The sequence below is a fragment of the Pezoporus occidentalis genome, unplaced genomic scaffold, assembly GCF_034315485.1.
Source record: "Pezoporus occidentalis ecotype Australia unplaced genomic scaffold, CSIRO_AGI_Poc_V1 ctg263, whole genome shotgun sequence".
Classification (NCBI taxonomy): Eukaryota; Metazoa; Chordata; class Aves; order Psittaciformes; family Psittacidae; genus Pezoporus; species Pezoporus occidentalis.
In genome coordinates, this window is record NW_026914534.1 from 114,521 (window position 1) to 127,108 (window position 12,588).

Here is a 12,588-nt window from a genome sequence, read left to right on the forward strand (position 1 = left end):
TGTAATTGGCTGCAACACTAGATAGGAATCTCTGTATTGGATTTAACATTAGAGGCCTGACCCTGTTTAGTGCATAATTTGATTTCTGCACCGTTTTTATCCCCAGTTTTATTGTCAGGAACCCACAGGCAAAAATAATCTGGGTATTCTGGGTACTCCCTGAAGCACCAAAGCCCTTGGGGGGCATAGTTGCTCTTTTTGTACAGACCTTAATTGAGCTAAAGGATGTTGGTAAATGCCTGGAGGCCAGTGCTTGCACGTAGAGAAGATACTCTGCAATTAGACACTAACTGAATTATTTTCTGTGATTTTTTGGGACTGAACTGTGTTTTAAGCTATTACGGAAAATCCTTCTAGACACCTAGCTCTGGCATAAGGCATATAAATAGTTTTGAAAATACATCCCCTGTTTTACAGGGGTCTTGGCAGAAGTCAATATGATTTCTTTCAGAGTGCTGGAAATTGTGAACATACCTGCTGAATAGCAAGGTTCTGAGTACCCAGTTCCAGGTTGCTAAAAAAAAATCTCTTCGCAGAAGGTGGATGTTCAGATTTGGTCCCTAGAGTCTGACACATCTTCAGTCTTGAAACATGGAGCATAGATAAGGTAATCCAACCTGACCCACCCTCTGAACATGTGAACAGAGCATTCTTTGCATTGATGGAGAAAAGGTTAAGGCTGTATTTTAGAACATAGGTTCCTCTCCTCCTCCCTGCCCAGCTGAAGTGCCAAGCACTAATCAATCTTTCTGCATTCATCAGGCATTCATCAGTTTTGGAGATCAAATTCCCTAGCTGTTTCAGATGGAGTGCTGTAAAAATAGGACAGAGGGAGAAAATTCACCTGATCTTTATACAAAGGGCTTTCTCTGGTGAGCAGAAAGAATGACTGTATAGCCTTAGGGTATTCACGCTCAAGTAGACTGAGCTGGTCAACTCAGTTTGCTTGGGACACAAAACAGCCATCATTGAAGAACAGGGTCAGATTTCACTCACTGACTTAGGTTTGAAAGGCAGCAACAAAACGCAGAAGTTCTGGTCTCCTAAGTAAAGCTGGCTTGTATGTCCTTTATTCTCTTTAGCAGCATCCCACTGAGAAAGGCTTAAGCAGATGTTAGAAAATAAAGGTTTTGCTTTTTTTTTCTGGTAGAGAATTAACTCCTCTGAGGTCTCCTGCGAGCATACAACCTTCTCCTATGCATTGGTAGTCTCCGCAGCTGAGTATTTCCACGCCTCTGGCTTTGCAGAGCGTTCAGTCGGATAGGAAGGACAGTTTTGCTGATGACATTGAGGCGTTCATTCAGTTCCTCCAACCTTTTCCTCATTGACTGGACTTCCTTCACAAGATTGTCCACAGCCGCAGAGACAGGGCGGAGACTACAAAGAGAGTAATACAGAAGAATAGCACAGTGTGGGGAGTGTTCCTGAGCATGCAAAATAAAGTTCTATGTCCTTGTATTTCTTGGTAGGTAAGGGCCCTTCGTGATTAAAGAGTTGCAAGCAACCATTAAAAGATACTTCCAAAGCACTTTGGAAGCACTTTGGAATCCAAGGGGAGATCCCCTTGCGCACTGAGAATTCATCCAAGATATGCCTGTCTGAAATCAGGAAACCATGAACTTCAGGACTACTGAGGGAATTATGGTCTTTACATCACCACCAAAGAGCTGGTTCAGCTGGTTTCTGAGCTCCCCAAAGCACTTCACAGCACTCCTGCTTAAAGGTGGGGGGAGATAAAAACCACCTAATAATAAGCAGATAATCTGCTTCGATGGAACCAGCAGGAGTAGAGAAGAAGAGAGCAGCAACGTGCAGGATCACCTGTGAGGACTTCGCAGTGAAGGGCATGTTGCTGCATGCCATGGTGCGACTGTGGTTGCATGGCCCCGGGGTCACTTCCAGGCTGTGCCTCTGCCTGAGCTGAGGGAGGGAGAGAACCAGGTTTTACATCAGGTGTGAGCTGTACTGATGCACCAGGGTTCTTAGGGGTAACCTTGTCTCTTCCCTTGGAGGGCTTTCTCTCAGTCTCCCTTTGGTGTTACAAAGCTCTGATGCTCATTCTAATCTCACCTGATACTAGTTAGTATTAATTGGCCTTGCTGTTAACCAGGGCCAGGCATGGAGGCTAAACCAGTGGATTGCTGTCAGTCCTCAACATTTCTAATGGAACAGCCTATGCTCTTGCCAGCAAACTCTTAATTCAAAGCCCTATGCAGGAAATCTGGCTGAATTGTCTCATTACATCTCCCTGAACTAAAGTTAGAGCTCTCCAAACTCATGTCTTAATAGTGGCCCTGATAATCTTATGCACCAATGAATTTTAGCACTCACAGTGTGAAAGTTGTGACGAATTCTGTGCTAATAACAGCCACCATGCAACCAGGGAGAAATCCACTTGATGGCAAAGGCCAACACATATCTGTCAGCCATATCCTCCTGAAACTTTAATTCGTACAAATATTGTGTGAGCTTCTGACTAGTGGGATTTTATCCTTCTAGCCTTTCCTCTTCAACTGTCAGTGAGTAGCAATTGTGGACAGACTTTATTTTTTGTTTTTCCTAAAGAGAAAGCTGATTTATGGAAGAGGATCACTTGCTTTACAAAGAGTTCTGATTTAAATTATTAGGTTTCTAGTAATTCCCAGTATTCCCTTCTCCTCTCTTTCATTGCATTTCCCACTGTTCCTGAAATACGAGACTGAAGTAAATTTTGTGAGTGTGCTCGTTAATGTTTCCTGCAGTGCAAAAGGGAAAATATGATGATGTGGACTAGTGAATAACTTTCTTAGATATGGGTGTTAGAGACTACAATGGAAAACATCACAGGCCATATCTGCCCTGTGGCCAAGTCCATGTGTAGATTTGTAGCGCAATTCATTTTTCCAGCCTGTTGCCACAGGAGTGAGGTGCCAAGGACAGGCTGCAGGGTTTTTTTTAGAATAACTCTTATAATACAGTCATGGCAACTGTGAATGTTTCACAATAGTCAACAGACTATTCAGTTTACTAGAGTAATTAGAGCTGCCAGCAAAACAGATACTAAGACAGTGGGATTCATCTCTTCCTAACTAAGCAATCTGAAAGCTCATCTTAAAGAAGATGAATACTGCTCAAGAAAAGACACCCAAGAGATGACAGAACCCACCTCCAGATGACGGGATTTACCTTGAGAATTCAGGCAGTAAATCATTTGGGTTGTTCAGCAAGGTGTGCTTCATTTGCCAGAAGATGCCATTTCCCCATTTCTCGAGAGTTTGAGTAATACTGTTGATGCCTTCTATGTTGACCTTGTCAGCTGGGTTAGCAGGAGGAGAGGAAAATAAATGTGACCAAACAAGAAAACATGAGCCAGTGGTCTGAGTTCAATTCTACTTCCCATCACTCAAACTGAGTTGCAATGAAATGCCAAATATTAAACATACAGAGGATCTAAATTAAAAAGCAGATAACTCGCCCTCACAGCATGATTCTCTGCCTCCAGGTGCCTGCATTTTCTGCTGTCACTGAATACCCCAGCTGTTTATTTCTAAACCCATTTTTCTCTCCAGAAATCTCAGCACCTACCCAGGAATGAAAAAAGAGCACTCGTGAATGAGCACTGTGTGTCTCACTCCAAAGAACAAAATAGGCAAATCTTTAGCTCTGAATTACTGAACAGCTCCCACATTGACCCACCACCACCTCTTACCGCCTTCTCTATAGTTCCATTTCTGATGCTGATCCAGAAGGTCCCCCTGGGATTTACTGAAGGGCAAGAGGATGAAGAAGAGGAAAAGAGGAAGAGTTGCCATCATGGCTGTTCGTAGGATTTGGACTTCCAGCTGCTCTGTGGAGACAAAAAAAAAAACCCTTGCTAACTGCTTTGTTTCTCTCTTTCCTCTCTTTCTCCTCCTCTCATCTGTCACCCCAGTACCAGATTTCTCTCTGATAATGTATTTCTCTAAGATTTTGTTCAAGTTGCTCAGCCTAGCTTTTACAGAAGCAGAGGGACTTTTCTTTTTCACTACTGCAAACCTCCTTATTTTATTTTTTTCAAGACATTGAGTGGTACAGAGATGCTTCATTAACTGGCAGCAGCTAGGAAAGAGGCTTTGCTTCATATGTAGCATGTTGGGATAGCATCTTATAGCTATATATGTTCTATCAATGAGGTATAGACGTGCTATGAGGTACACCTGCATCCCCATTTTGCAATTAGGGCAAGCAAGATGCAAACCAGTGAAACCATTTATCAAGGATTTAATAGATGCTGGAATAAAATAAAAAAAAAATGTTCTTTTTGATCTGATCCATTAACCAGTGTCAATAACTGAGATGCTGCCCAGTGATGGAGCCTCCAAGGTAACCCCACCTGCCATGTACCTTGTGCTGGTGTTAGGGGGTCAGTTCATCCTGAGCAAACCTGCAGAGCAGGCGAGACAGGTACATGATCTCACGAGTATTTGCCTAAGTTCCTTGCCTTCTTTCAAGTTTGCCACCCTTTCCAAGCCAATGGAGTCAACCCTAACCTATAGACCCTCCTGGACAAGTACTGTCTCTAAATGTAAGAGGATAGATGAGTCTCTCCACAGCCTACTCATGCTAATTTGTTATTCTGTCTTAATTAAGTAGTCCCTCAGTGTTGAATCTGGTATTTTGGGGTTTGGGGTTGTTTTCTTTTTAATGACATGAACAGCTGTTCTGGTAGAAACTGGCTGGAAATACCAATTATGAACATACTGCAAATAGCAAACAGAAAAAAATGCATTGCCAAGTTCATGGGGTTTAGTGGCAATTTCAGTCATCTGTAGTCACAGTGATGGAGTGGCTCATGTGAGAAGTAGGCACATTCAGAAAAGCCAAATTATTCCCTCGTTCAGGTTCATGCATCAGAAGTCTAAGACCTCACTGCAAAATATGAGGATATTAAATTGCTTTTTGAATGTCATATAACCCTCATCTCCTAAACATTTGGGAAGAATTCAGCCACTTCAAAACCTAGCTGTAGCAGATAAAGCAGTACATAAATAAATCCTTTTACTTTGTGCATTTCGTACATTCAATCACTAGTGTATTTTAATTCCAACTGCATTTATTTTCCATCTATTTAAAATAGCAGTATGAATATAGCCATACTGATGGAAAATGTCACACTACTTTAAAAATATTACTTTCCACCTGTCAGGATATATTTTGTGCTCAGTATTCTTTTCCTAATTGCAGTATTCATTTAATATAAAAAAATAAATTGCCCTCTTCCTATCTCACACATATATAAACCTCTTCTTCCCTCCAACTAAGAACAGCCCAAATGAAGATCTCTAAGGTTTGATGATCTCACCAAAGGACATCGTGAAAAGGTCTTCATGTACCTTCTTGAAACTATTTCCATTGACTCCACACTTCCTCTGCCTCTCTGCTTTTCCAGATAAATAGTCCAGCCTTTAGACCTTTTTTAATTCCTTCTTTTGATGGCTATGCACTGCACATGCCTTTTTAAATCTTCCCTAATGGGAAAGGACTTATCAGATGCCAACGTCTCTAATTGCAAATGATTTGAAAAAACTGCCAACATCAAGGAGGCAGTGTGGCTTCCCAGCTCATTTTAAAACTTCCTGAAGAGATTGTCCATTCCTACACCCTTTCCACCTCCCACCTGTTTCAATACCTAGGGCTAGGATACTTTGATCTTTCTGTATTTGTTAAAAGAAGGGTGGTGATAAATTCCACCTATATCTGATACTGAAAACTCACCCTACTTGACCTCAAACTTTTTAAAACATCAAGTGTCCAAATGAATCACAAGACCTACATGCTCCTCACAGACCAGTTTTTTGTAGCTTTGCTCTCTGCATTCCTGAAGGCCTGCTGTAATTTATTATCATAGTAAACATCAGGTTATAATAATCTTTGAAAGAGATTCCTGTATCTCAGACACTTACACAGAAATTGAGCAATCTTCCCTCTTTTAGGTGGAATTGTAGAAGGCATGTGACTATTCACTAATAAGGCTTCCTTGCAGAAAAAGTCTGCAGGGCTATTTGTAATAGGAACTACTTCCCAAACCCGTTGCAAATACATCATTGGAGCCATTGCAGTGTTTCACTGGAAAATACTGTCAGGGTAGAACACAGATTGACAAGCAGGGAAAACTCTCTCACATCTTTGGATAGAAGCTCTTTCCTAAATCCAGAGAATAACAGTAACAGCATAGTAGCTTAGCTATTGTTACTATTCATTACAATAATATGGCATACTCTCTGATGGAAAGTTACATCATATTCTGCCCTTGGAGCAGGGTAGGCTCAGCGATGCACTGGACAGTCCCTTCATCTGCAAGCAATGAAGATAGACATATTCATCTCATTATTACACAATTATTATTCTTCTTTTAACCTCTAAATTCCTCATTCTAACATGGCAAAAGAGCTGTGCTAACTCCACAGCCCAAGCACAGCCCTGCCAGGGTCTGCAGTTGTGCAGTCCAAACCTGAATCTCTGCCCCAAAGCAAAGGAGCACTGCCAGGATTTGAATGTCTATCTCTGTACCTCTCCGAGTCATCCTTTCTGTTTTTTGCTGCTCCAGTATACTCCATTTCCAGTGCTCATCCCTCCTTACATGCAGTGGGGAATGACAACAGAGCACATGTCACTCGTACCTGCCCCAGCCTTTGACACTTTGAGCTCAAGTGTGACAGCTGAAGTTTGCTACTGCTCCTGGGTTGTGCTGCCTGCTAGGATATGGGGGAATTGCCTAAATTATCCTCTCCTGGTGCCAAACATAGCTTTATTTCAGAGAGCCCTCTCTCCCCTAAAGCCGGAGGAGAACACACTCTTCCTACTGCAGACAGAGTTGTTGCATTACGATTCAGAGCTTGCCTGCCCCTTGTATATCAAGAGGGCTTGAAACCTTTCCCTGCACTTCTGGCTCCTCTAAACACATACACTCCCCAGATGCCATATATGAGTATCCTTGTGTGTTAGCTCAAGCCCATGCTTGCTTTGAGAGCAGTATTTGTTGATTAGAGTTAGCAGTCACTGTAGCCATACCTACAATGAAGGATATTTTTGCTGCAGTATTGGGCTGCAAGTGAATTAGCTTTGTGGTTTTCATTTGAGACCTGTTCTTCTCTCAGAATTTTCCCAAGTTCCTCTTGAGCTACTTTCAAACTAAAGCTGAAGAGTGATACTGGGGTTTGGGTTATTTGCAGATAAATAAAATACACTCTTAAATGAATCAGGGAGTTTGATCTCAGGTAAATCATAAATACATAACATGTAGCTCTCACTCCAATAGATATTTAAACATCAAGTTAAGTTTAAGATTCTCTATTTTGTAAAGGATCTTAATAGATAATAAAGGTATTTTTGCAGACTGTTGGAATTTCTCTATTTTTATTTCCCTATGCAATATTCTAAGAGTATTTTAAGGTTATATTACTTACACCCAACTAAAATGTTCTGGGTTTTGTATAAAATCAAAGAAGTGTTGTTATATAGCAAACAACTTCACATTAAGAAAACATAGAGTAGCTGTACACAATTTCTCAGTTAATGCCAGTTCTGCCAGAGCTCCCAGTCTGGGATCCTGTAAAGACTCTGAGATATTAGAGGAGAAAGCTGCCAAGACTGTGAGTCCAGAAGAATCAAAGAATTTGCAAGCTCTAGTTGCAAAGCGGATGGCATTTGTTAGCTCTCCAAGCAGGAAAAAGAAAATCAGGGTAATATAAAAATTAGCATATGCTTGTAGTATTATGTAATGGTGGAAAGATCAAGAAGAATGCCACAAGCAATTCAAAAAGTTAGATCCCACAATATTAACCCAGCTACAGTGGTACAGCTAGAATAACCATTGTAATATATTATTTTTTGTTGATATGTATGTGGATATAATGTAATATGTTGGCATGTGCCACACCCGGCTTTGGGTTGTGTAGGAGTAACAGTGTCTTGACCTTTTCAATTTCAGAATGTATTTGAGTTAAATAGTGCTTTTGCATAGAATTAAGAGTTACACTGCTTGTTTTCTACCTGGATGTTATTTGAAAGCAAAGAGCATCTGAATCCCTCAAATAGCCTGACCATCCTGCTAAACAAAGGGATCTGATTGACAGCCCCAGTGATGGACAGCTAGGGTGATGCTGTTGCCAGCAGGCAGGCATACTGATCTAAAGAAGAAAACAAAATTAAGCAATCCAGGGGCAAAAACCCACATCTACTGCAAATCATAACATTAGTAAAGTCTTGTTGGTTTGGAGGAGGTAATATACACCTTTTGCCTCTTCTCCATGTGTACCTGCTTTTTCAGGATATGTCTTATCTCAATTTCTCTCTCATTTAGAGCTTGGTGCTCCCTCTTAAGAAGTTTCCCCTATCTTCCTGGATAGGCACCCACAGACCTTGTGTTCTCCATGGCTGCCTGTCTGGCTGTCTCTAAGGATTTGCTCACTCTTCCTTTCTCCCTCCTCCTTTCACTCTGCACACCCCTGTTCTTTGGTCATGTAGGTAGCAATCCTCCAGCTTCCAAGTGCATGACAGTCTGCACAGGTTCCCTGCTCTCCTGGCTCTTCCCATAGGTGTCTTTAGAGTCCCTTAACCCAACAAGCTCTTTCTGAGGTGCATGAATGTGTCTCCTCCAGAGGAAGAAACAAAATATTCCTGAGAAAGAAGGAAGAGAATTGCATACAAGTGTTACCTGTGTTCTTGAGGTCAGTCCTGTGGTGAGGCTTTGAAATCTCTGTCTCCCTGCTCCTCTTCTCCTCACCACCCCCTCTCCACTTCAGCTTGCAATGAGTGACGTGTCCCTCTTCATTTCCCCGCTTTCTGTGTTTCCACAGTCTTTCCGTGGAGCCTCCTCCAGCTGTACCTCTCCTATCCTTCCCTCCTACTCCTGCAAGTTAGCCATCTCCCCCCACACATGGGAACCTTATGGGAAGGAAAGCCTGGGCAATGGAGCCCCTCTTGAAAGCAGTTCCCATGTATTTTTGCCCCTGGTTCTTTTGGGCAGCTCTCAACTGCTGGCTCTACAGCACAGCTGTATGACTTCTCTTACTCATCACAGTTTCCACTATGCAGCGCTCCTCTCTGGCTGCTTGAACCCTCTGGCCATCCAGCCATGAATTTGTTCACAGCATTATTCCTGTCTTTTCACAAACATGCCAATTAATTCCCTGCTGATTAGTTCATTTTTGATGCACTCTGCCAAATCTATTTCTGGTGGAATAAACAAGGAGGGATGAATCGGCTGCAGTGTTGTTATCTTTTTTTTCCCTGCCCCCCTCCCCGAGGTCCATGCCAAATCAAACAAGCTCAGGTCTGGTCAGTACTCGATAAAGAAATATCCAAAGAACTGCAAGGTGTTAAAGTGATGATTTTTGTGAAGCAAGGGGTGGACGCCTGATTCTGGTCTCATGTTCTTGTCAGACTGACATTTTGCTGTGGCTTGAGAGGATGTGTGGCCACCACCGCCTGAAGCCGCACAATCGCTGCACACCCGGGCTCATGACTAGACCTATGGCACTGCTTGTGAGTGCCTTGGCCAAATCTGCATTCTTCCTGATATTACTTCTCCAGTATCAGCTGGCAACAACACCCTCTCTGCTTCCTGACTAGCCTATTCTGATTTAACTATATTTTCCACAGCCAAAATGTCTGCATTCAGCAGCGAAAAAAAAAAAAGACTGTCCAGCCACCCAGAATAAAAACAAACACACAGAAGTAAGGAGCCAGAGGATCGTGCAACTCTTATAGACAGAGCAGTTACAAACACAGTATCATGATTGCAACAGTGATGCTGGTTTACCCCAGGTAAGGAGAGGATCAGGGAGGAAAGTTGAGTGGCATCCTACTAAGCATAGTCCATAAACATCAGCCAGCACTGTTATTTAGTCAGCCACTTAAACCCACTCAAGAGAGAGGCTAAACTGGGACCACACTCAGGGGTATCTGTTTCTCTGACATCAGAAGCATGTGGTTTTGGCTGCGCCTTCTCTTCCAGTCCCACTGGCCCTGTGGCAGGGAAATTTCTGAGAAGACTGCCTTGTTTATGGAGCCTTGCCACTGAAACAGCAGGATAGTCATTTGCAAAGTTATAATACACCAGTTCTCAAAAGCAGCCCACGATATGGAGGCTTAACACAGACCAGCCTCCGGAGGAACTGGTAACCTATTTCTTCAGGGCTCAAACAAGCAAACAAAATGTCCAGGCAACAGGCAAGTAATCCAAACAATCATCTGTCTCCAGCTGGTCCCCATTCAGCATGTGGAACACACAGTCCTGTTACACTGCAGTTGCAACTTCCTGAGACGAGGAAATGAACTGCTGACAGTTAGTGTGGGATGAGGATGCAGGGTGGAGGAACACTTGGAGCAAGAACCCCTCCACAGCACGACACAGCAACACCAGATGAGCCAAAATGATGGGTAAACCCACACAGGCATGGCAACACACTCCCAAAGCCCTGGTCCAAATCCAAAATGTGCTGGTGAAGGGTCGCAGTGTGTGCCGAACGTCTTGGTCATGTGCTGGCAGCGTGCTACCTCAGCATGGCTCGCAGCAGGCAGGAGTGTGTGTCATAGAAATTCCCCATTCCCTGTGCTTCCTCATGGATTAGTGGGGGAAGCACGATAGGAGGGAGCTGTGGCACTTCCCTGCCCTGTCCCCTGCCTGCTACCATCCATGTTCCCAGTGACATGAAAGAAGAACCGCCCAGCCCACCATCACCACCATGCTGCATTCAGACAGGGATACCCAGCACCCACGTGCCATCGCTGTACCACACTAAGCAGAGACCAGGAACTTTAATACAACCAACTTGCAAGAAACTCCCTCTTTTCTTTATTGCTATGTTTCTGTGTTGTAAGCAACTGCAGGGTGTTCAGTCTGCTCTCCTGCATGAGAATTGCTGCTTGCAGTCAGTTGTGTAAACTTGAGTGACAGCGAGAAGCTACTGAAAGAGGTGACACTGGAAAGGTTTCCTTATGGCATGTTCCACCAAAGAAGGCTTTGCAAAGTCTTCTGCATTAGCCCTATTAGGCAGACCCGAGATATCATTACAACTTGGGTAGCTCAGGTGAATATTGCATACTCATAAAGCAACCCCAACACACCAGCATTTCAAAGGGTCAGGTCAGAAATCAGGCATGGCAAATTTACCTTAGAGAGAGTCTTCACCCTACACAGGACAGCAGGAGTCAGTGTGAGCAGAAAGGGCTTGCACAGGCTTACCACTGATGAGGGGCTGGTGGCTGCATATTTTCATGCTTTTTAGCTTGTAACATTTTTCTAATAGACCACATTGCAAACCCAAAGCTCTCAGACTTCCAAGCTTAACCCCAAGTATCTCATTTTTCAGCATCTGGCTTTTTCAAATTGCTTTGGAAAAAAATAAATAGAGTGAACAGCAACATTCACATAAACGAATGATTTATTTGCAACTTCAGTTTTATTTTCACAGCTTTTTGATTGATATTGGTATACTTGGCAGGTCCAATTTATATGCAAATTACCTTACATTCACAATGTAGAGAAGGAAAACTTCAATTCTCATGCTTTGCAAATCATTGCACCCTCTGAACACTTTGCTTAGCCATATGTTCCTGAAAATCACCAGGTTTCACCACAGATCACTTGTTCTGGCTATCCATTAGCCTCACAGAGCTCTCAGGGCTTGGGGAACAAGCCATTTTTGTGGGGATGCATGAAATTAAGAGTAGGCTGGTCTGTACCACAAACTTATGAGTGTTGTAAAGTATGGGCTCTTGCAGTGTTTGTGTGCCAGATGCTAGATCACATATGAGGACACCAGATTTTCCAGTGCTTGCTTCTGGCAGTTTCTGCCATACCTTTGCTCCCAGCTCTAATTGGTACCAGAAGCATTTTCTTAGAAAGAGCCACTGGACGGCTCTTGTTCCTGTGTATCACAGGCATTGCTAACCAAGACTTGAAAAGCATCCAGGATCTCTCCTGTAAATATTTACGCAGATACAGGACTGTCACTGCTCTTAAATCAAAAAGCAGAGGAGGAGAAATGGCATATGGATTCTGCACTTAGAAAGATCTGGAAGGGAAAGAAACATGATGACTGATGCCTTCTCCAGAATTTGCCACCTGGGACTGTCCCCACAGGTGCTGTGTTCTCAGAAAGGTTCTGAGCTGAAGCCTGATGACATCGGTGGAAAAAAGCCCTCTGGTAAGAAAAGGTTTTGTATCAGACCCTGTTTACCATTCCTATCTGAAGAAAAATATCTGTTCACCAGCTAAACCACTGGGTATTTCTCTTCTGCTCCCTTTTTATTGCAATTATATGGAGTTCAGGACAGACCAGGACAGGAAAGGGTAAGCATGTTATTTGCAGGAACGGTGCTTGAACCAGGGGAAAACAGCAGCAGCAGATGCTGAGGAAACCCAACGTGTTCTTTAGCCAGTTGGACTCTCTTTTGATGTATTTAGCCAATATGCCTTTCTCTTCTTCAAGGAGTCAGCCTTGAGAGCTCTCATACAAACAATGACTTGAAAGTGGTGGTGTTGGATGACTCGTGTATGGGCCTGGAAATTAGGAAGTTGGAGCCTTGTGGCTTTGGGGAAGCCACAAAACCCTCCTTGTTCAA

General features: G+C 43.1%; 1 protein-coding gene across 1 annotated transcript in view; it reads left to right on the forward strand.

Annotated features, from left to right (window-relative positions):
- Positions 1–12,588, forward strand: part of LOC134166482 (histone H2B 5-like) — a 218,780-nt gene that overhangs the window by 99,202 nt on the left and 106,990 nt on the right. The gene's annotated exons all lie outside the window — the stretch shown is intronic.